Raw genomic sequence first — 21,494 nt, forward strand, 5'->3', positions numbered from 1 at the left:
CTATAGATAGAGCAAGGGATGATGGAAATGTCGTTATTTCTTCGGTTTAGGTAACGAGGAACAGTGAAAAGCTATGTTTTACATGCTGTCCAAACATGTCAGACATGCCACACAAAAATACAATCAGGCCAAACTCAAGGACAATAGGTAGAGCAAAGGGGAAGAAACAGAGTGCAGAATACACTTCTCAGCATTGTAGTGCATCAGACTTGGATTGTTTTTTACTGGAATGCTGGCGGTTGCAGGGAGAGGTATATAAAATTATCAGAAGCATAGATAGGATAGACAGTCAGAACCTTCAAGAGTCAAGAGATATTGTCATATCTCCCAGATAGAACAATTAAATTCTTACTTGATGCAGCACAACAGAATATGTACACCTTTTTTCCCCAGGGTGGAAAAATCAAATACTAGCGGGCGTAACCTTAAAGTGAAAAGGGCAAAGTTTAAAGTAGACTAGACCAACTGGGGACCAGGCCTCCCGTTGAGGAAACGGGTGAGTAGTGGGTCCCAGTTGGTCTAGTCTACTTTCCTCAACGGGAGGCCTGGTCCCCAACGCAACCCGTTCCCCAAGGCAATATTCCACCACTGCGCAGGGGCTGCTCATTTCGCCTTATTCAAAATTCAGTGTACTGTGACTTAGTTTTAGGGGGGGGGGGGGTGATGGCGTCACAGGGGAGGGAAATGCGGCCCTTCCCCTGACGTCACTCAAAGCTTGTGGAATATTCTGTGTGTGAAACTGGCTCCGAGCCGAGCCATCGTGCCCGCCCACCTCATTGTGACGTCGTCAGTGGAAGCTGATCGTTTTAAAAGGTAGTTTTTCTTCTTTTTTTTAAACTTTAATCACCAATGCCATGAAATAAGCATAAAATATTAAATGAAGCTGATAACTGCCTAGAGGGGAAAATGTGTCAGAATATGTAAAAATCTTATTGTTACCGCATAGTGTTTTTGCGAAAATATAAAGACACACACATATACACACACACATATACACCCATACACGATGAGAGTTTTAAAGTTACAGAGACGCGGCTTTGTACAATGTGTGCATCAGTTCCATAGTTTAAATCCAATGTCCACAATATGGTAGAGGTGAATCGGACAGTACCCCAGTCATGGGCGGAAATCGCTTTTAAAACATGGGGGGGGGGGGGAACAATGTGGCCTAACATCTAGGGCAGGGGTCGGCAACCTACGGCCTACGGGCCGGATCGGGCCCATAACCTGAAATAATCCGGCCTGCAGGCGTATTTTTCTTCAATTAGTTTTCGTGACCTGGGCACTGCAGCCAGCCCAGGGGCACACAGGCGACCTGGGCACTGCAGCCAGTCCTGGGGCAGGCGAGCTGACCTGGGCGCGCAGGCAACCTGGGAACTGCAGGTCCTTTGGCCCAACGTTTCCGCACCGACCAGTAATCACCCCGTACACTAGCACCATCCAACACACAAGGGACAATTTACAATTTACCGAAGCACTTAACGTACAAATCTGCACGTCTTTGGAATGTGGGGCAAGCGAGCCGACCTGGGCGCTACAGCCAGTCCCGGGGCACGCACTACCCCCCTGTCCCAGGATTTCCGCCCAGCTGGGGCCCAGCTTATGGAAGGTCTGTTCAGAAGCAGGTTTACAGAGGGGGAAGAAGCTGTTCCTGAGCTCAGCTTAAGGGGATGAACAGAATTAGAAATAGGGTATCTGGAGTACTCTGTGCTTTCCCTTCCCAGAAAGGCTTAATTAAGGTCTCGGAAGAGCAGTGAACATTGTTCATTCTCCCGGAAAGTGAGGCGAGACAGAGCCGAAAGCAGGATAATGGGAATTTTTGACACAGTCTGCAAAAATCATTTGTGACCAACAATATTACAAGAGACAGCCACTTCATCTGCGCTGAGCATAATGATGTTATCCAGTTATATTCCCAGCCAGAGACAGGACACTTCCATTAGGCCGTGTCTGAATGTCAAAAGCAAGGAATCAGTAAGTGGGGCATGATTTTCTACAGATGTGCCATAGAAATCATTTTATTGGGATGCGTCACGGCATGGTTTGGGAACAGTTCCATTCAAGACGGCAAGAAATTCATAATCATAATCACATTTTATTAACCAAGTAAGTTTTGCAACAAACGAGGAATTTCATTTGCCATACAGTCATACCATTAAAAAGCAACAAAACACACAAAATACATTTTAACATAAACATCCACCACAGTGACCCCTCCATTTTCCTCACTGTGATGGAAGGCGAAAAAAAAGTTCTCTCTTCCTTCCTTTGTTCTCCCGTGGTCGGGGGCCTCGAACCTTCCGTTGACGAGGCGATCTTGGCTGCCGTAGCCGGCGGTCGGGCCCTCCGTGTCGTTAGCGATCAAGCTCCTGCATCGGGGGGATGCCAGTGCGGTGCGGTGCGGTGATCGACCCCGGGTCGGGGCTGGTCGAACCTTCTGCCTCATGTGGAGCTTCCCGACATCGGTCTCTACCCGAGACTGCGAGCTCCTCGATGGTGGAATACGCAGGCCGCGGTTGGAGCGTCGATCCAAGGCAAAGGATCGGCTCCGATGGTAAGTCCACTTCCCCGCAGTGGGGCTCAAAGCCAGTACCGAGCAAGGCCTCCAGCTCCATGATGTTTGGCTGCAGAGCGACCGGAGATACGATCCGGAAAACAATCGCATCTCCGGCAAGGTAAGAGATTGAAAAAAAGATTCCCCGGACCCCCTCCCCCACCCCCCACATAAAACAAACCAGAGAACATTAACACAAACTTTTAAAACACACTAAAAAAAACAAAAAAAGACAGACAGACAGACTGTTGGCAAGGCTGCCATCGTGCTGCGCCCCCTGGTGGAAATTGCGGAGAATTGTGGCCATAGACCCACACAAACCAACCTCCCTTCATTGACTCCATCTACACATCACACTGCCTCGGCAAAGCCACCAGCATAATCAAGGATGAGTCACACCCCTGTCACTCCCTCTTCTCGCCATCCCCATTAGGCAAGAGGTACAGACGTATGAACCTCTGATGACCTCAGGAAGGGTGGAGTCCATAAGGGTAGAGATCGTGATGTCAAGTGTTGCCGGCCCTGTTTTGTTCAGGCATTCTCTATCTTTCAGTCTGACCCGAAACGTTGCCTGTTCCTTTTCTCCAAAGATGCTGCCTGACCCGCTGAGTTAGTCCAGCACTTTGTGCCCACCTCTGCAATGGTCTATCTATCCTCCCGAGCCTCTTCCTACCTCTGCAACGCTCTTGGTCTTCACAACATCTCACGGTCAAGTTTGGTTTGAAGTTACAGCGTGGGAACGGGCTCTTCGACCTACTGAATCCGCACCGACCAACCCGTACACTAGTCCTACCCTACACCCTAGGGACAACTTACAGAACTCAATTAACCTACAAACCCATACGTCTTTGGAGTGTGGGAGGAACCCGGAGCACCCGGAGACAACCCACGTGGTCACAGGGAGAACGTAGAAACCCTGTACAGCGAGCACGCATAGTCAGGATCGAACCCGGGTCTCCGGCACAGTAAGGCAGCAACTCTATCGCTGCGCCACCATGCCGCCTATAAGTTGAAGGAACTCAGAGAACTCGGTGCAGGCTCGAAGGGCCAAATGGCCTCCTCCTGCACCTATTTTCTATGTTTTAACTTGGTTTCCTACCGCCACCCGTGATGCCCCCACTATCCCTCCCTCATCCACACTTGAATTCTTACACTTTATTCATTCTTTTCTGCTCTTTCTCTCCTCCGTTCAAAATTGATGTGATTGGTGTGTAATTTTCTTGTTAACAATGGAGAGAGGCGTCTGTTGAATGAGTCATGGAAGATCCAAACTACTTAAGTGTGCTTGGCGTGGATTTAATTATACCAAAGCACATTTGTCTGTGCCGACTGCAATTAGTTTTCACTGTCTCTTTGTCCCTCAAAGCTCCAAGCTCCCATAATTCAATAAGCATCTTAATAACTAATATCTTAGTTTATCCACTGCCAGTCTCCGATATACAAAATTTCCCTATCTGTGGCTAGCGCGAACAGGTTGGCAGATGGGTCTCATTCTCTTACAGTTTCTGTTTAGTTTAGTTTAGAGGTACAGCATGGAAGCAGGCCCATCAGCCCACGCTAACCAACACTAACCACCCATACACGGTCTGAAGAAGGGTTTCGGCCCGAAACGTTGCCTATTTCCTTCGCTCCATAGATGCTGCTGCACCCACTGAGTTTCTCCAGCTTTTTTGTGTACCACCCATACACTTGTTCTACCCTACACACCGGGGACAATTTAAAGAGGTCAATTAACCTACAAACGTGGTTTGCAATTTGGACTCTATTCTTTAGAGATACAGCGCGGAAACCAGTCCTTCGGCCCACCGAGTCCACACCGACCAGCAATCACCCCGTACACCAACACTATCCTACACACTGGGGGAAATTTGACAACCCAACAGTACCAACCCAATTAACCGACAATCCTGTGCATCTTTGGAAAGTAGGAGGAAGCTGGAGCACCTGGAATAAACCCATGCGGTCACAGGGAGAACGTACAAACTCTGTACAGACAGCACCCGTAGTTAATGGCCTGTCCCACTGTATGAGGTAACTCAAGAGTTCTCCCGAGTTTCCCCTGATTCGAACTCAGAGAATTACGATAATAGCCGCTCGTAGGTACTCGGGGGCTCTCGTGGACATTTTTCACAGTGCTGAAAAAACTTCACAAGTTACCACGTTTCCCGAGTGCCTGCCGTTAGCGTTACGAGCCGCTACGAGACATCCACGAGCTCCAACGTAGCCGCTACACACATTCTACGTACTTACCACGAGTTTGATGTTTTTTTAAACTCGGGAGAGCTCTTGAATTACCTCGTACAGTGGGACAGACCCTTAGGATCGAACCTGGGTCTCTGGCGCTGTAAGACAGCAACTCTACTGTTGCCCCACTCTGTACCCCATTCATTATTTGAATTTCTCAATGCCAATATTGCCTAAAAATTAGTTCATTTATCATCAGCCTGTCATTTCACAACTGCACACCATTTACAACTACATCTCAAATCAATACTTAAATTCCTACTGTGCAACAAAACGAATTGAGTCATAGATTTACAGATTAACAACGGACCAACAAGAAGTAACGGATGCTCATTTTTATAAAAAAATAACCTGGCATCAGAATTGCCACATTCCAACTCCATCACAAAGACCATCTGACCATCCATCACCCGTCCATACGAGTTCCATCTTATCCCCTCTCATCACACTAGCGGCAATTTACCGAGGGATGATTAACCTGCAAACTCGCACATCTTGGGGATGTGGGAGGAAACCGGAGCACCCAAAGGAAACCCTTGCAGTTACAGGGAGAACGTGCAAACTCCACACACAGACAGCACCCAAAGTGAGGATCGAACCTGGGCCTCTGGCGCTGTGAGGCAGCGGCTCTACCCGCTGTGCCACAGTGCTGCCCGTTTAACGCGGTGACCACGCAGAGGTGACCAGCCCAACTTATCAACGGGAAACTTCAGCTCCAGAAATGATCACAGGAGCAGGCTGTGTTGAATTAAATCTATTTCTGCGTGATTTATGATTAAAAATGAACACAGATTAATCTGATCTCAGCTTGTATTCACACCGTGAAATGAAGATACACCTATTCATTGTCACTGCGTTATTCTTTACTCTTATGCAAAGCCACAGAAATGTTTCAATAAATTTAATGAAAATCAAAGACGTCTCATTTACATGCAAAGTGACAACAATTCTCCTAAGTGCTATGATTTCACACCCACTTTGATACTGATGGAATATCATATGATACGTTCATCTCTGCACCTGCCTTATTTCAACCGCACACCATTTACAATCAGCACACCAGCATCAGTTTATCCTCTCCCCCCCCCATATGCAACATTTTCCCATTTGTGGCTAGCAGAAACCAGGTGGGCAGAATGGCCTCATTCTCTTACCGTTTCTGTAACAATATGAATGGCAATATCGCCTGAACGTGTCAGTGTATCATCTTGCCTGCCGTTTCTCAACTGCACAACCTTTACAACCAGAGTCTTGAATCAGGCTTAAAATTCCTATTGATAGCAAACAAATGAAATTGGGAGCGCAGATCCACCGATTAACAGCTGACCGACAAGAAGTAACGGAACCTTGTTTTTAATGAAAACACGGCATTAGATTTGCCAAATGCCATTTCTATCGCAAAGAGACAGATCGCTACACCGTCGTCCCGTCCCATTCCGACGGCTTAAGTGCTTGGAGCATTACTCCAATTTAAATTCCGCTTAATTGATAAATTCGTTAGTGACCCCGGATGAAATCCTTACCTCGTTTGGCTGAGGTCTGATTGGAACCTCTCAATACACACAGCGTTTGTGCAGAGCAAAATGACACGGGTCTCCCTTGAGGCAGGCACATCAATATAAGAGATTGTCTACTTTAATTACTGGGCAGCGATCATAACCAGCTAGACAGAGGCTCAGAAACTGACAATAGACTCACGCTTACAGATCTCCTCCTGATGCACACACATGTCAGGCAGTATTAGTTTCTTTCCCTCGCCCGTACCTCAGGAGAGACAAAACGTGAATTCATTTGAGGGCTTTCCCCGACAAAACCGTATCTGCTAGCTTCAGGCTAAGCTGGTCCCTGATAAATGAAATGCACGCACATATTCACACACACACAGGCACACACATGGGCACGTACGTTCATGTTGATGCATATAAGCACGGGCACACACACACAGGCACACATACAACTTCATGCATGTGGACAGACACGTACATATGCACAAACAGGCGTGCACAGCTGAACAAACCCATGCAAACACTCCACAAATGCAGCATGCACTTTACCAACGGCTTGTACATCAGCAATCACGTTAAGTTGCAGCAGCAATATTAATTTTAATTTAAAGCTTTTCAGCTTCGATGCCAACTGAGAATTCCTAGCACCTTAAATATTTCAAATAACCTCGTCAATTCTGCTCCAAATAAATTATTGAGTGGATTTCAATGGCTCGTGATGTGGCTGAATGAAATAATAATTTTGCAGAGAGGAATTGTTTTTTTATCGTCATCGTAAAGATGTATTTCAGGGGGAAGTCATTATTCAACAGATGCAAGAGCCAGAATGGTGTGGGAGAAGCAGGGAAGTAATCAGGAGAAGATTGGGGACATCAGCTTAAAGGGGCTGATGTTCGAAGGCAGATTGTACCTGAACGGAAACCTCTGGAGACTTTGCGCCCCACCCAAGGTTTCCGTGCGGTTCCCGGAGGTTGTAGGTGGTTGCAGGCAGTGGAAGCAGGTAGGGAGACTGACAAAAACCTCCGGGAACCGCACGGAAACCTTGGGTGGGGCGCAAAGTCTCCAGAGGTTTCCGTTCAGGTTTCCTAAGTGGGACAGGGGCATATATATATATATATACTCACGGATCCCGTCTACAGCACCATCGGTGAAAGCTTGATGTGTCTGCTCTGGACACATTTAGCTCACAACACAAGAAAAAGAAGACAGCAACCTATTCCACAAATCAGTGGGAGCATTGCGTGCAGTTTAGTTGAGATACAGGGCGGATACATGCTCTTCAGCCCACCAAAGTCCGCGCCGACCAGCGATCACCCCGTACACCAACACTGTCCTACACGCCAGGGACAATGAACAGAAGCCAATTAACCTACAAACCTTTGTGTTTAAGAAGGAACTGCAGATGCTGGAAAATCGAAGGTGCACAAAAATGCTGGAGAAACTCAGCGGGTGCAGCAGCATCTATGGAGCGAAGGAAATAGGCAACGTTTCGTCCCGAAACGTTGCCTATTTCCTTCGCTCCATAGATGCTGCTGCACCCGCTGAGTTTCTCCAGCATTTTTGTGAACCTACAAACCTTCACGTCTTTGGAGTGTTGGGAGGAAACCGGAGCACCCGGAGAAAACCCACGCAGCCACAGGGAGAACGTGCAAACTCCGCACAGGCAGCACCCGCAGGCAGGAATACACCCAGGGATCTGGCGCTGCGAGGCAGCAACTCTACCGCTGCACTCACTGTTGTGCCACCCCAAATTTCACATCCCAAAGACGCGCGGGTTTGTAGGTTAATCGGCCTCTCTGTAAATTGCCTCAAATATGTGGAGAGCAGATGAGGAAGTGGGATAACATGGAACTATCTGGTGTGAACGGGTGACCGATATTTGGCGTGGACTCGGTCGGCAAAAGGGCCTGTTTCCACGCTGCATCTCCGGATGCCAGAAACCCAGGTTAGATCCTGACAACGGGTGCTGTCAGTGTGTGTGTGTGCGCAGTTTGCACATTCTCCCTGTGACCGCGTGGCTTTTCTCCGGGCGCTCTGGTTTCCTCACCCATTCCAAGACGTGCGGGTTTGTAGGTTATTTGTCGTCTCTAAATTGCCACAAATATGTAGAGAGTGGATGAGAAAGTGGGATAACATAGAACTAATGTGAACTAGTGGTGGGCTGGACTCGGTGGGCCGAAGGGCCTGTTTCCATGCTGAGTCTCTAAACTAAACCAAACTAAGTTGCAACAAAATAATTCAAGATTGGCAAAAGACTGCAGTTAGAGGATATCAGAAATAATATGAAAATGTTGGAAAATCTCAGGCACGATCCCCAGGGAGAGAGAAACCACAAACATTTCAGACCAACGACCTTTCCTGTGGTGTAGATGACCTATATGTAAATACCACAACTTTATCCATTCAGTAGATAAATTTCATTTTCTGTTGAAGGACTACTCTCTCGTAAAAGGTCATTAAAATGGTAACTCAGGTCTAGACATAAGCTTTAGGCTTCAGACTTCACGCGGAAACAGGCCCTTCGGCCCACCGAGTCCGTGCGGAACAGCTAACACATCCTACACACTAGGGACAATTTACAATGTTACCAAAGCCAATTAACCTACAAACCTGCACGACTTTGGTAACCGGAGCACCCGGAGAAAACCCCCGCAGTCTGCACGGAGTTTGTACGTTCTCCCTGTGACTGCATGTGCTGCGGTTTTCCCCCACATCATTAAGATGTATAGGGTTATAAGTTAATTGGCCCTCTGTAAATTAACCCTTGTGTGTCGGATACAAAAGCGGGATAACACTATACAAGTGTGAATGGGTGATTGATATAATAACAAGGAATTGCAGATGCTGGTTGTATCCAAGATAGACACAAAACGCTGGAGTAACTCAACGGGTTTGAAGCAGTTGACCTGAGATGTCACCTATCCAATTTCTCCAGAGATACTGCCTGAGCCGCTGAGTTACTCCAGCACTTTGTGTCTATCGATGATCAGCGTGGACTTGGTGGACCAAAGGGCCTATCTCTGCACTGTATCTCTAAACTAAATGAATAGAGAAGGTGTGCGATAATAGAAACATAGGTGCAGGCGTAGGCCATTCGGCCCTTCGAGCCAGTACCACCATTCAATATGATCATGGCTTATCATCTAAAATCATTACCCCGTTCCTGCTTTCCCCCCATATCCCTTGTTTACTTTAGCCCTTAGAGCTAAATATAACTCTCTCTTGAAAACATCCAGTGAATTGGCCTCCACTGCCTTCTGTTGTAGAGAATTCCACAGATTCACAACTCTCTGGGTGAATTTTTTTCCTCATCTCAGTCCTAAATGGACTACCCCTTATTCTTAAAGTGTGACCCCTGGTACTGGACTCCCTCAACATTGGGAACATTTTTCCTGCATCTAGTCTGTCCAATTCTTTTCCAAGAATTTTATGTGTCTATAAGATCCACTCTCATCCTAAATTCCAGTGAATACAAGCCCAGTCGACCCATTCTTTCATCATATGTCAGTCCCGCCATCCCGGGAATTAACCTGGTGAACCTACCTCAATGTCCTTCCTCAAATTAGGAGACCAAAATTGCACGCAATACTCCAGGTGTGGTCTCACCAGGGCCCTGTACAACTGCAGTAGGACCTCCTTGTTCCTAAACTCAAATCCTCTCGCAATGAAGGCCAACGTGTCATTAGCTTTCTTCACTGCCTGCTGTGCCTACAGTCTTAGTCAATCTTCGGCAATACTTAGTCAATCATCATTATTGGGATAAAGTTGTGAATATACATCTGACCTAACCCACACCCGAGTTGTGGAAACAAAATTGCAGATGCTGGTTAATGCCAAAGTTAGACACAAAGTGTTGGAGAACTGAGCGGGTCAGGCAGCATCTCTGGTGAAACAAGATAGGTGACGTTTTGGGTCGGGACCCTTCTTCAGATTGAAAGTTACGGATGGCAAAGGGTGGGGATGAAGAGACGGAGTCGAGACTAGACCAGGACCAATCAGGCCCAGCAACAAATGACCTCAGGCAGGGAGGTGTCCAGGTAGGCCCGTTGTTGGCTAGGTATGTTCTTAAGAGGGATGTTCACGAAGGAACTGCAGATGCTGGAAAATCGAAGGTAGACAAAAGTGCTGGAGAAACTCAGCGGGTGTGGCAGCATCTATGGAGCGAAGGAAATAGGCAACGTTTCGGCCCGAAACGTTGCCTATTTCCTTCGCTCCATAGATGCTGCCGCACCCGCTGAGTTTCTCCAGCACTTTTGTCTACCTTCTCAAGTGGGATACAATGTGGTGAACTATGGAAGTGATTAAATGACTATTGTGGAGGAAGGGGGCAAGGGGGAATGAGGAGGGGAAAGGGGTTGTTAGTAGAAGTTACTTAAAATTATCCATAGATGGATATGGGAGCCAAATCATTGGGTATTTGTAGGAGGGACATTGATAGATACTTGATTAGTACGGGTGTCAAGGATTATGGGGAGAACGGAGTAGAATGGGATTGAGAGGGAAAGCTAGATCAGCCATGATTGAATGGCCGACTTCTGCCTCTGTGACATGAGAATTAGGGAATTCAATGTTCATATCGAAGATAGACACAATAAGCTGGGGTAGTCCAGCGGGTCAGGCAGCATCTCTGGAGAGAAGGAATGGGTGATGTTTCAGGTCGAGACTCTTCTTCAGACTGGTCAGGAATAAGGGAAACGAGAGATATAGACGATGATGTAGAGAGATAAAGAACAATGAATGAAAGATATACACCATCATTGTGTATTTTTAAGGGAGAGATCGACAGTTTCTTGATCAGAAAGAATGTCAAGGGTTATGGAGAGAAGGCAGCAGAATGGGACTGAGAGGGAAAGATAGATCAGCCATGATTGAATGGCGGAGTAGACGTCAGGGGCCAAATGGCCTAATTCTGCTCCTAGAAGTTATAAACATGAACTGAGGTCGTTCTGCAAACTGCCCATTCCACCCACAGTCAGAGCAACCCGAGACACCTTGCGTTGAGCTCGAAATGCGTTTATTGTACTGGTGTGTTTATCTGCTGTGCAGAAACTCTGTGACGTAAATTAAAATGCCAAGTTCAGTAAATGTCCAGAGTAATATCCTTTCAAAAGGTAAATTGTTTCTTCGAGCAAGAGAGCGATGGCAACGATTTAGCCTCATGTGTTCAATCGCTGGGCATAAATTAGATGCTCCCTTTACTCATTTCCAAATCAGCAATGCTGGACAAAATAGAGAGCAGGGAATACGGTGTAATTTTTCATATTTATTGCAGTTGATGCATCTAAACTCTGTGAATAGAGGGAGCTGTGTGAGGCTTTTAGAGCTTCTTTAGGCTTTTAGACTTTAGAGGTACAGCGCGGAAACAGGCCCTTCGTCCCACCAAGTCCACGTCGACCAGTGATCACCCTGTACACTAGCACTATCCTACACACTAGGGACTATTTTTTTTTACAACTTACTGAAACCAATTATCCTACAAACCTGGATGTATTTGGAGTGTGGGAGGAAACAGGAGCACCCGGAGAAAACCCACGTGGTCACAGGGAGAATTGTACAAACTCCGTATAGACAGCACCCATAGTCAGGATCGAACCCGGGTCTCTGGCGATGTGAGGCAGCAATTCTAATAATAATAATAATGGATGGGATTTATATAGCGCCTTTCTAATACTCAAGACGCTTTACATCGCATTATTCATTCACTCCTCAGTCACACTCGGTGGTGGTAAGCTACTTCTGTAGCCACAGCTGCCCTGGGGCAGACTGACGGAAGCGTGGCTGCCATTCTGCGCCTACGGCCCCTCCGACCACCACCAATCACTCACACACATTCACACACAGGCAAAGGTGGGTGAAGTGTCTTGCCCAAGGACACAACGACAGTATGCACTCCAAGCGGGATTCGAACCGGCCACCTTCCGGTCGCCAGCCGAACACATAGCCCATTGCTGCGCCACCGTGCTGCCCACTTTGTAGAGTCTTTGGCCAATGAAGATGCTGTCGCAATGTAACAGATGCCTGCTCTGCAAGCCATTGCAAACAGCAGTCCTGGTGCCATTAAGGAGGCCATTTGGCCTGTCAGGTCCATGCTGGCCCCAGGTAGAGCAGATGCGTACCTTTCCTTTAGCGTTAAAAATCTGAACATAGAACACCTGGAGGGTAGAACAGTACAGCACAAGAACAGGCCCTTCTTCCCACAATGTCCGTGTCGAACACAATACCTCCTCTTTCTGCCTGCACATAATCCACATCCCTCCACTCCCCGCATATCCATGAGCCGACCTAAAAGCCTCTTAAATGCCACTATTGCATCTGCCTCCACCACCACCCACAGCAGCATGTTCCTGGCACCAACATGTGTACGCTGTGTAAAAACCCTGTCCCACATGTTTCCTCTAAGCATTGCCCCTCTCACCTTAAAGGTATGCCCTCTAATCTTTGATATTTCTAAGATAGACACAAAATGCTGGAGTAACTCAGTGGGACAGGCAGCATCCCTGGTTAGGAGGAATGGGTGACGTTTCAGGTCAAGACCCTTCTCCTATCCTGAGAAAAAGGTTCTAATGGTCTACCCTATCCATGTCTCTCATAATTTTATATATATCTGTCGGGTCTTCCTTCAACCTCGAGTGTTCCAGGAAAAATAATCCAAGTCCATCCAAACTCTGACTATAAAGACTTTAAAGTTTAGAGGCGATGCGCAGGGCACGTTATTTTTACACATCGCAGTGAGTGCCTGGAATGCGCTACTAGGGGTGGTGGTGGAGGCGGATACGATAGTGGTGTTGAAGAGGCTTTTATATGGGGCACATGGATGAGCAAGGAATGGAGGGATTTAGATCATGTACAGGCTTTAGATTTTTGACTTTAGAAATACAGTGTGGAAACAGGCCCTTCGGCCCACCAGCTGCACCTATCACCCCATACATTAGCACCATCGTACACTCTGGGGACAATTTACAATTTACAGAAGCCAATTAACCTACAAACCTGTGCATCTTTGGAGTGTGGGAGGAAACCAGAACACCCGGAGAAAACCCACGCAGTCACAGGAAAAAGTACAATCTCCGTCCATTCAGCACCCGTAGTCAGTATCGAACCCGGGTCTCTGGCGCTGTGAGGTAGCGACTCCATTACCACGTCACTATGCCGCCTAGGCAGATAAGGGTTGGACTTGACATCTTGTTCAGTGAGGACAGTGTGGGCTGAAGGATCTGATCTCCTGCTGCTCTGTTCGATCTTCTGTGATATTCCACAGTGACTGATTAACGACTATGTGCTTTACGATTCATTCCCACCTATAGGTGATCCCAGCCTCACTAACACTCATAGTTGCCTCATGTACTCAGGGGCAATCTACCTATCTATCTATACATAACTAAAACTCTGATCTTGTGCTCTTCCGGTTTGCACGGTTTTTCTATTTGCGCAAAAATGGTATGTGATTGCGCTACGATTTTTTGCCAGCTCACTCACTGTTCTCCTGTGCTGCGAGTGCAACAAGTTTCGTTCCGATCGGTAGTATATTGTAAAAGTTAGCGAGGTTAGCGCAGATCAATCTCCTCTCCTGCCAGTCAGCGCCGTGCGGATTGGTATCTTCTCCTGTCACTCCCCGGGATGGTCCGCCCCTTCCTGCGCCATCGCGACTTTACTGGAGCTGAGGGAGGTTAGCGTAGATCTCCAACCAGACACAATTTTCGGAGGGACGGGAAGCAGCCTGGCGCGGCCTGGCGTCGGAAATGTCACCAAATGGAAAGCGGTGAATCTGATCCCGGCGGAGGAGAGCGTCCAGCGCCTGCTGTGAGTCCCAAATGCACCGCCATCCCAACGTCCCTCAGCTCCAGCCCCTTCCACTCTGGCCCCCCTCGCTGGCTCCTGCCCCCCTCCCCCATAGCTCTTCCCCCGTCTATTCTCCGAGCCCTCTCCCCTCCCTCCCACCCGCACGCTGGCGCTGCCGTAGCTGCTGGCGCTTCCGGGCCGATCTGAGGTCTGGGCACTGAGGGCGCCGATGGCTGATGCTCCTCTGGGGCACGCAAGAAGGGAGAGGGGCGGCAACCTCGAGATCTTGGGGAGGGAGAGTGGGGAGGAGAGGGGATAGTGGGAAAGGAGGGGAGTAGAGAGGGGAGAAGAGTTATGGAGGGAGGGAGGGAGTGACTGAGGGTAGGGGAAAGGAGATGGAGAGAGAGGTGAGGGGGGGGATTTGGGGAGGGAGGAGGAGAGGGGAAAGAAGAGGGAGGGTGAAGAGGAGGGGGAGAGAGTGCTCGGGATGAGGGGAAATGAGCTGCGCCTGTGCAGTTGGGGGCTATTGGTGAGTGGTGGAATATTGTGTTGGTCGACCAAGCCTCCTGTGTGACAGAGACCCAACGGGTCCCACTTAGTCTAAAATGTCAGCATTGCCTCTGACCTCCCCTTCCTTTGAATGACGAAATAAAGAAAAATGAACCAAGATTAGACATTTGATTCAAGACAACGTACGCCCCACAGAACACGCTAACTTCAATTTCAGGTCAGTAGCAAAGGATAAAAACCCTGGCTTGAGAAGATTATTACTATTATCTTACCACCATCAGGTGGTGAGAAGATCAAAGCAAAAACACTCACATCCAGAGAAACATTAAAGCAGCTTTACAATTCCTATTTTGTCCCCGGGATTAATTGACACATTAATGATCATCTCCACTCCCACTGAGCAGCTTTAAGATGTATAAATATGTGACTAGCACTTTTACTTCAATTTAAACAAATGCAACTTTCCACATCATTTGCAGATCAGACTGAACAACACATAAACTTAGCACTTCATTCTGTAACTAACTTTGCTGAATTATTTTTCAGATACTTTTTCAGGGGCGGCAACAGTTGCTGCCTTACAGCGTCAGAGACCCTGGTTCGATGCTGACTACGGGTGCTGTCTGTACGGAGTTTGTACGTTCTTCCAGTGACCGCATGGGTTTTCTCCAGGTGCTCCGGTTTCCTCCCACATCCAAAAGACGCACATGTCTGTAGGTTAATTGGCTTTAGTATAATTATAAATTGTCTCGGGAGTGTGTAGGTTTGTGCTAGTATACAGGATGATCACTGGACGGCATGGACCAGGTGGGCCGAAGGGTCTGTTTCTGTGCTGTATCTCTACAGTAAAAGTCTAAAGCAATGTGGGAGGAAACCGGAGCACCCAGAGGAAATCTACACCCGGTTCACGGACTCGCCAGCCGCCTGTCATTTCCGCGGTGAGGAAGAGACGGTGTTCCATCTGTACATGCAGTGTGAGATGTTGCAGCCCCTGTTCGACTATCTGAAGGGGCTGTTCCTCAAGTTTTGGCTACATTTTAGCCCCACACTCCTGATATTTGGGCACCCGGTACAGAGGGGGGAAGGTCGGAGGGAGGTCGTCTGCTCCGGGGCCTGGCCAAGATGGCCATTGGCGGGCCCAGGCAGCGGGTAGTCCAAGGCCGCACCGGGGTTGACTGCCTGCCCCTTTTCCGGGCCTAGTCCGCCCGCGTACCCCTGGAGAGGGAACACATGGTGTCCACGGGGACTTGGAGGCCTTCCGTGAACGCTGGTCGCCGCGGGGGAGGGGGGGGGGGTCGAGTGTTTTGTTGATAAAGTTGACGTTATATCAATTTGATGATCGTTTGTTTGTAAACTGTCAACACAGGCAGTGTTAATACTCTGTGTGTTTATTTTTAGTTTTTGAATAAAAATATTTGTATAATTAAAAAAAAGAGGAAATCTACATGGTAACAGGGAGAACGTGCAAACTCCACACTGAGAGCGCCCAAGGTCAGGATTGAACCCGGGTCTCTGGCACTGTTAGGCAGCGGCTCTACCAGTTGCACCAGTGTACCGCCGTAATGTTCGGGTTATTATTTGTCACCTCCTAACTCCCATTACCAACAACACAGGGGGAGGCGCTTTAACCATTACACTAGTGTCCGTAATTGACTAGACTGGGACTGTTCGTGGGAGCTGGTGATAGAGAAAGTGTAACAAGAAGCTCGACTGACCTCTTGGCCGAACAGTCGAGTGTTTTCTATAATGAGGTCCATCTGTTGCACAGAGTGATGAAACCTTACAGCACTGATTACGTTGGCTGCTTTCCCGAGGCAGCGTGAAGTGTAGATGGAGTCGATGGTGGGGAGCCTGTTCTGTGTGATGGACCAGACTATGTCCACAACTCTCTGCAATTTCTTGCACTCATGTGTATTTGGAGCAAACAGCAGAGGCATACATCGCCCGTCAGGATCGAACCTTGGTCTCTGGAGCCGTGTGGAAGAAGCTCTCACAGCTGAGCCATTGTGCCGCCCGCAAATGTAAATCAATATCATCCTCTCTTATTAGCTTGGTTCGGTTTAGTTTAGAGATACAGCGTGGAAACAGGCCCTTCGGCCCACCGAGTCCGTGCCGACCAGCGATCACCCACCCGTACACTGGCACTATCCTACACTCAAGGAACAGTTTACAGAAACCAATTAACCTACAAACTTGCACGCCTTTGGGATGCGGGAGAAACCTGGAGCATTCCGAGAAATCCCACAAGATCACGGGGAGAACATGCAAACCCCACATACACCCACCACTCTTTGTGTAAGAAACGTTACCCGCTCGGGTCCCTATTGAAGCTTTCCACCCTCACCTTAAATTTATGTCCTCCAGTTCTCTATTCCTCTACTCTGGGCAACAGACTGTGCATTTACCCCATCTATTCCTCTCTTGATTTTGTACACCTCTTTCAGATCACCCCTCATCCTTCTACACTCCAAGGAATAAAGCCCTAGCCTGCTCAACCTCTCCCTCTCCCAATGTTGGTTTATTTACAAAAGACACAACGTGCTGGAGTAACTCAGCGGGTCTGGCAGCATCTCTGGTCGGAGACGTGCAGGCTGGTAATCTTCAGGTAGGCTGAGTTCGTGACTTCCCAGAAGTGAGAAGATTGGGCATGGTAAAACCACGCAAGAGATTGATGGAGACAAAATTGTGAAGCACTCCGATACTAAAAACCACATATATATTTTAGAAAATCATGAATGAATGAGTTTAGGAGAATTCTCCAGCACAGATTGAGGGAACGCAGAAGGCGTTGTTAGGAGGGAACGGAAGAAGTGATTTGGAGGGACGGATTTATGGGGAAGCAGAATAAATCGCTCTGGGACAAACAAATGGAAGGGAAAGGATGTGTAGGAAGGAACAGCAGATGCTGGTTTACACCGACGATAGACACAAAAAACTGGAGTAACTGATTGTGAAATTCCTTGCTCTATACATACTTGTGAGACTGGTCGCTTTTAAATAGCTGTTGTGAAGTCAGCCCACCAGATAAGTTCAGTATTGACTAAACAAACCGATTAGCAAAGGTTACTGTGTAGGAAGGAACTGCAGATGCTGGCTTATACCAAAGATAGACACAAAATCTCTGGAGAAAAGCAATGGATGATGTTTCAGGTTGAGGCACTTCTTCAAACTGAGTCAGGGGAGAGGCAAACGAGAGATATGTAAAGGTATATTGAAAAAAATGAATGCAAGGGCTTTGATTTGTGCTTTTGCATACCTTTCATTCATTTGGTCTATGTACCTTTATCATTTCCACCGTTTCCCTCTCACTGACTCTCAGTCTGAAGAGGGGTCTCGACCGGAAACGTCACCTATTCCTTTTCTCCAGAGTTGCTGCCTGACCCGCTGAGTTACCCAGGACTTTGTGTCTATGAAGGGAGAGGGTGATGGGCAGGATGATGGGTGGAACGACAATGCCGTGGAGAAAAAGCACAGTGCTGATGAAAGCTTCCTTCCCTCAAACACTGCCTAGCTTTGCTAAAAATGTTGATGTTTTTCTCTTTTATTTTTAAAAACTGCCCCAGAGCCTGCCAGCTTTGTTCAGTTCAAATGCTAATCACTGCCGAGGAAGCAAGACATAAAAAAAAAAATTGCAGTCATAAGACGCTGAACAAATTATTGATTTTCTTCTTCAGTGATTTAACATTAATTTTGAAGGGAAGTCAATCAAAGACATACGTTGCTTTTATACACAATTATCCGTGTTACGGGTGTTAATTAGGGGCTACTCAGAACAATGAAGAGTTTAATTTATTCTCTTGCCCGTTCTGTCAGATCAGATGTGACGTTGGCTTCCCCCTGACTGCTCATTTCTCTGCAACCATCGCAGAAATGTGGAACAGGATACCCTGGACCCAGATCTTTGTTAATCCATCCCTCCAAGATGGTTGAAAGGGTTAAATGCCCGAGGGCGAGTCATGCAGTCACAGTAACAGGCCCTTCGGCCCAACCCCTCCATGCCGACCAAGGTGTCCCATCTAAACTCCATATCCCTCTCAACCTTTCCTTCTGTACACTGATCCTTCCGGCACCATCGGAATCTTACTACCAGTTAGCTGGACATTGTTGTATCACCTGTCCTTCAGGAAAGGTTCTTCCGGACCAAGACCTTTGACTCCAAGTCCATCGGGCAGTGGTCAGCACGGAACATCCTGCAGGCACTGCAGGGAAAGGACTCGATGGATCCTGGGGCGTGGTTCCCTGAGCAGACTGCCCGGCTTGTCTGGTGAAATGCCTCATCGCCAGAACTCACCAACAAGACCTGGCTTAGCTGACGGTGAGGGGAGCCCTCCCAGTCGGATTCTTCCTGCACCTCACTACCTGCGCACGTTGCCCCTCGGGACGGCTGCTACGGGGAGGAGACGGTTGCCCTCCTCTTCGCCGAGTGTGGATTTACGAGGAGAGTCTGGAGAATGATGCAAGGGTCCCTGTCACAGTTCATCCTGAACAGCTCCGTAACAGAGGACTCTCTGATTTACGGACTGTCCCCAGGGACACATTCAGAGAAGGACATCAAGTGCTGCTGGAAGGTCATCAACTTGGTGAAAGACACACTTTGGTCAGCCCAAAACCTGTTACCTCCCAGCAGAGCGAGATGCCGACTGGCCCGCCCCCGACTGCAGGAGTACGTGCTGAGGGACGCACTGAAGCTCGGTGCAGCCAACACCAAGGCTCTGTGGGGGAGGACCACAGTCGCGGGTCCTTCCACTGCTGGCAGAGTGTGGTGGAGACGCCCCTCAAACAAGGGAAGGGATATCACCCTAGCGGGCACATGAGTGGCAAGGGTTCTGGGCATAAGGCTAGTGTGAACACTACCGAATATAACTAATTAATGTATGAACGTTGAGAATGTTGGAAGAGTTTTTGCACTGTTCTTGTTCTGTATATTAAAAAAATTCTGAATAAGATTTATTTTGGGGAAAAAAAGATTTTTTAAATGTGATTATTGTACCTGCCTCAACTACCTCCTCTGGCAGCTTGTTCCATAGACCCACCATCCTCTGTGGGAAATACCAATAGTAACCAATACCAATAATAAATCAATAACCCATTCACTAGGAAAGTGTTTAGAGGTACAGGCGGGTGAGACTAGTGTAGATGAAGCATTTTATCCAGTGTGGGCAAGTTGGGCTGAAGGGCCAGTTTCCACGCTGCATTACATTTTGATTCTTTGTTTGAAATTAGTCCCTTACTCGTGCCATGTTTAGTTTTAAGATACAGCGTGGAACGAGGCCCACCCACCCACGCCGACCATCGATCACCCGTTCACACTAGTTCTATGTTCACCCACCTTTGCATCCTACACACTAGGGACAAATTACAGTAGCCACTTAGCCTACAAACCCGTACAACTTTGGGATGTGGGAGGAAACCGGAGCACCCGGAGGAAACCCATGAGGTCACGTGAACCGAGGTACAGGGGAAAACGTGCAAACTCCACACAGACAGCACCCTAGGTCAGGATCGAACTAATTAATATTCAATGCAGTCAGCAAAATCGAGAGAACATTCTTGCTGTGAGGGGCGATGTGAGATTCGTTGCTGCACTGGTCCAGACCCACAAACCCACAAGAGTCTGTCTTCTCGGTTATCACCATTCCATAAGCTCGGGTACTGTTCGATTCATCTCTAACCCAATGCGCACAAAGACAGATGCCCACACAGACAGTCAACACCCGAGGTCAGAATCGAATCAGGGTTTGTGGTGTTGTCAGGCAGCGGTTCTACCACTGTGCCTTCTTGAAGTCACATGGAGACGGCGTCCTGTGATGGCGGTGAGCTCTGGAGGGAGCTGAGATGTTGCCATCTAATCAACAGGTCCACTGGTGTGGGGTTCCATACACCCACCACTCTTTGTGTAAAAAAGTTACCCCTCAGCTTCCTATTAAATCTTTTCCCCCCTCGCCTTAAACCTATGGCCTCTGGTTCTCGATTCTCCTACTCCGGGTAAAAGACTCGGTGCTATTCTTCTGTTCGCCGATCTATTCTTCTCATAATCTTGTACACCTCAATAAGATCACCCCTCATCCTCCTGCACTCCAAGGAATAAAGTCCCAGCTTGCTTAACCTCTCCGTATAGCTCAGGCCCTCGAGTCCTGGCAACATCCTCGTAAATCTTCTCTGCACCCTTTCCAGCTAGACCAACGTCTTTCCTAGTACACAATGACCAAAACTGAACACGCTTCGTCCACAGAGTGCAGAAGATTATTGGGACACAGATACCAGCCTTGGAGAGCATCTACTACACACGGTGCCTCAGGAAGGCCATCAGCATCCACAAAGACTCCTCACACCCTTGTAATGGACTGTTTGAACTCCTACCTTCCAGCAGACGTTACAAGGCCTTCTACGCCCACACCTCCAGACTCAGGAACATCTTCATCCCCAGAGCTATAGCTGCTCTAAACCGGCCCTGCTGAGTGCCCCCCCCCCCCCCCCCCCCCCCCCCCCACCCCACCCCCCCTTGGATGGTCACGTCGCACATCAACCCGGCACAGACACATTTGCACTTTAGACTGTTTTGACTGTTTCACTGTTTTACTGTTCTTGTTATAAATCATGTTCTCGGGGTATCTGAATCTAAATTTTATTAATTGTTTATGACATTGGATGGAAGCTGCATACCAAATCTCGTTGCACATATGTGCAATGACAATAAAATATATTATTATTATTATTATTAGTACTCTAAATGTGGCCTCACCAATGTGTTATACAGCGATGTACAGCAATAGTACCTGCCTCAACCACCTCCACAGGCATATACCCACTACCATCTGTGTGAAAAGATTGCCGCCTCAGGTTCCCAATACACCTTGGATTAGCTCGCACATTTTGGGCCGTCCATTGTTACGCACCCCCTT

General features: G+C 48.0%; 1 protein-coding gene across 5 annotated transcripts in view; it reads right to left on the minus strand.

Moving 5' to 3' along the window:
• Window positions 1–21,494, minus strand: part of syt1 (synaptotagmin 1) — a 227,332-nt gene that overhangs the window by 88,114 nt on the left and 117,724 nt on the right. The window contains exon 1 of one of the 5 annotated variants that reach the window (XM_033037958.1): window positions 6,322–6,429. The exons of the other annotated variants lie outside the window; for them this stretch is intronic. The gene's annotated coding sequence lies outside the window, so the exon portion shown is untranslated. Of the gene's footprint in view, window positions 1–6,321; window positions 6,430–21,494 lie in introns of those variants that run through there. 5 annotated transcript variants of the gene reach the window in all.

Source organism: Amblyraja radiata, chromosome 19 (genome assembly GCF_010909765.2).
Source record: "Amblyraja radiata isolate CabotCenter1 chromosome 19, sAmbRad1.1.pri, whole genome shotgun sequence".
In the NCBI taxonomy this organism is placed as follows: Eukaryota; Metazoa; Chordata; class Chondrichthyes; order Rajiformes; family Rajidae; genus Amblyraja; species Amblyraja radiata.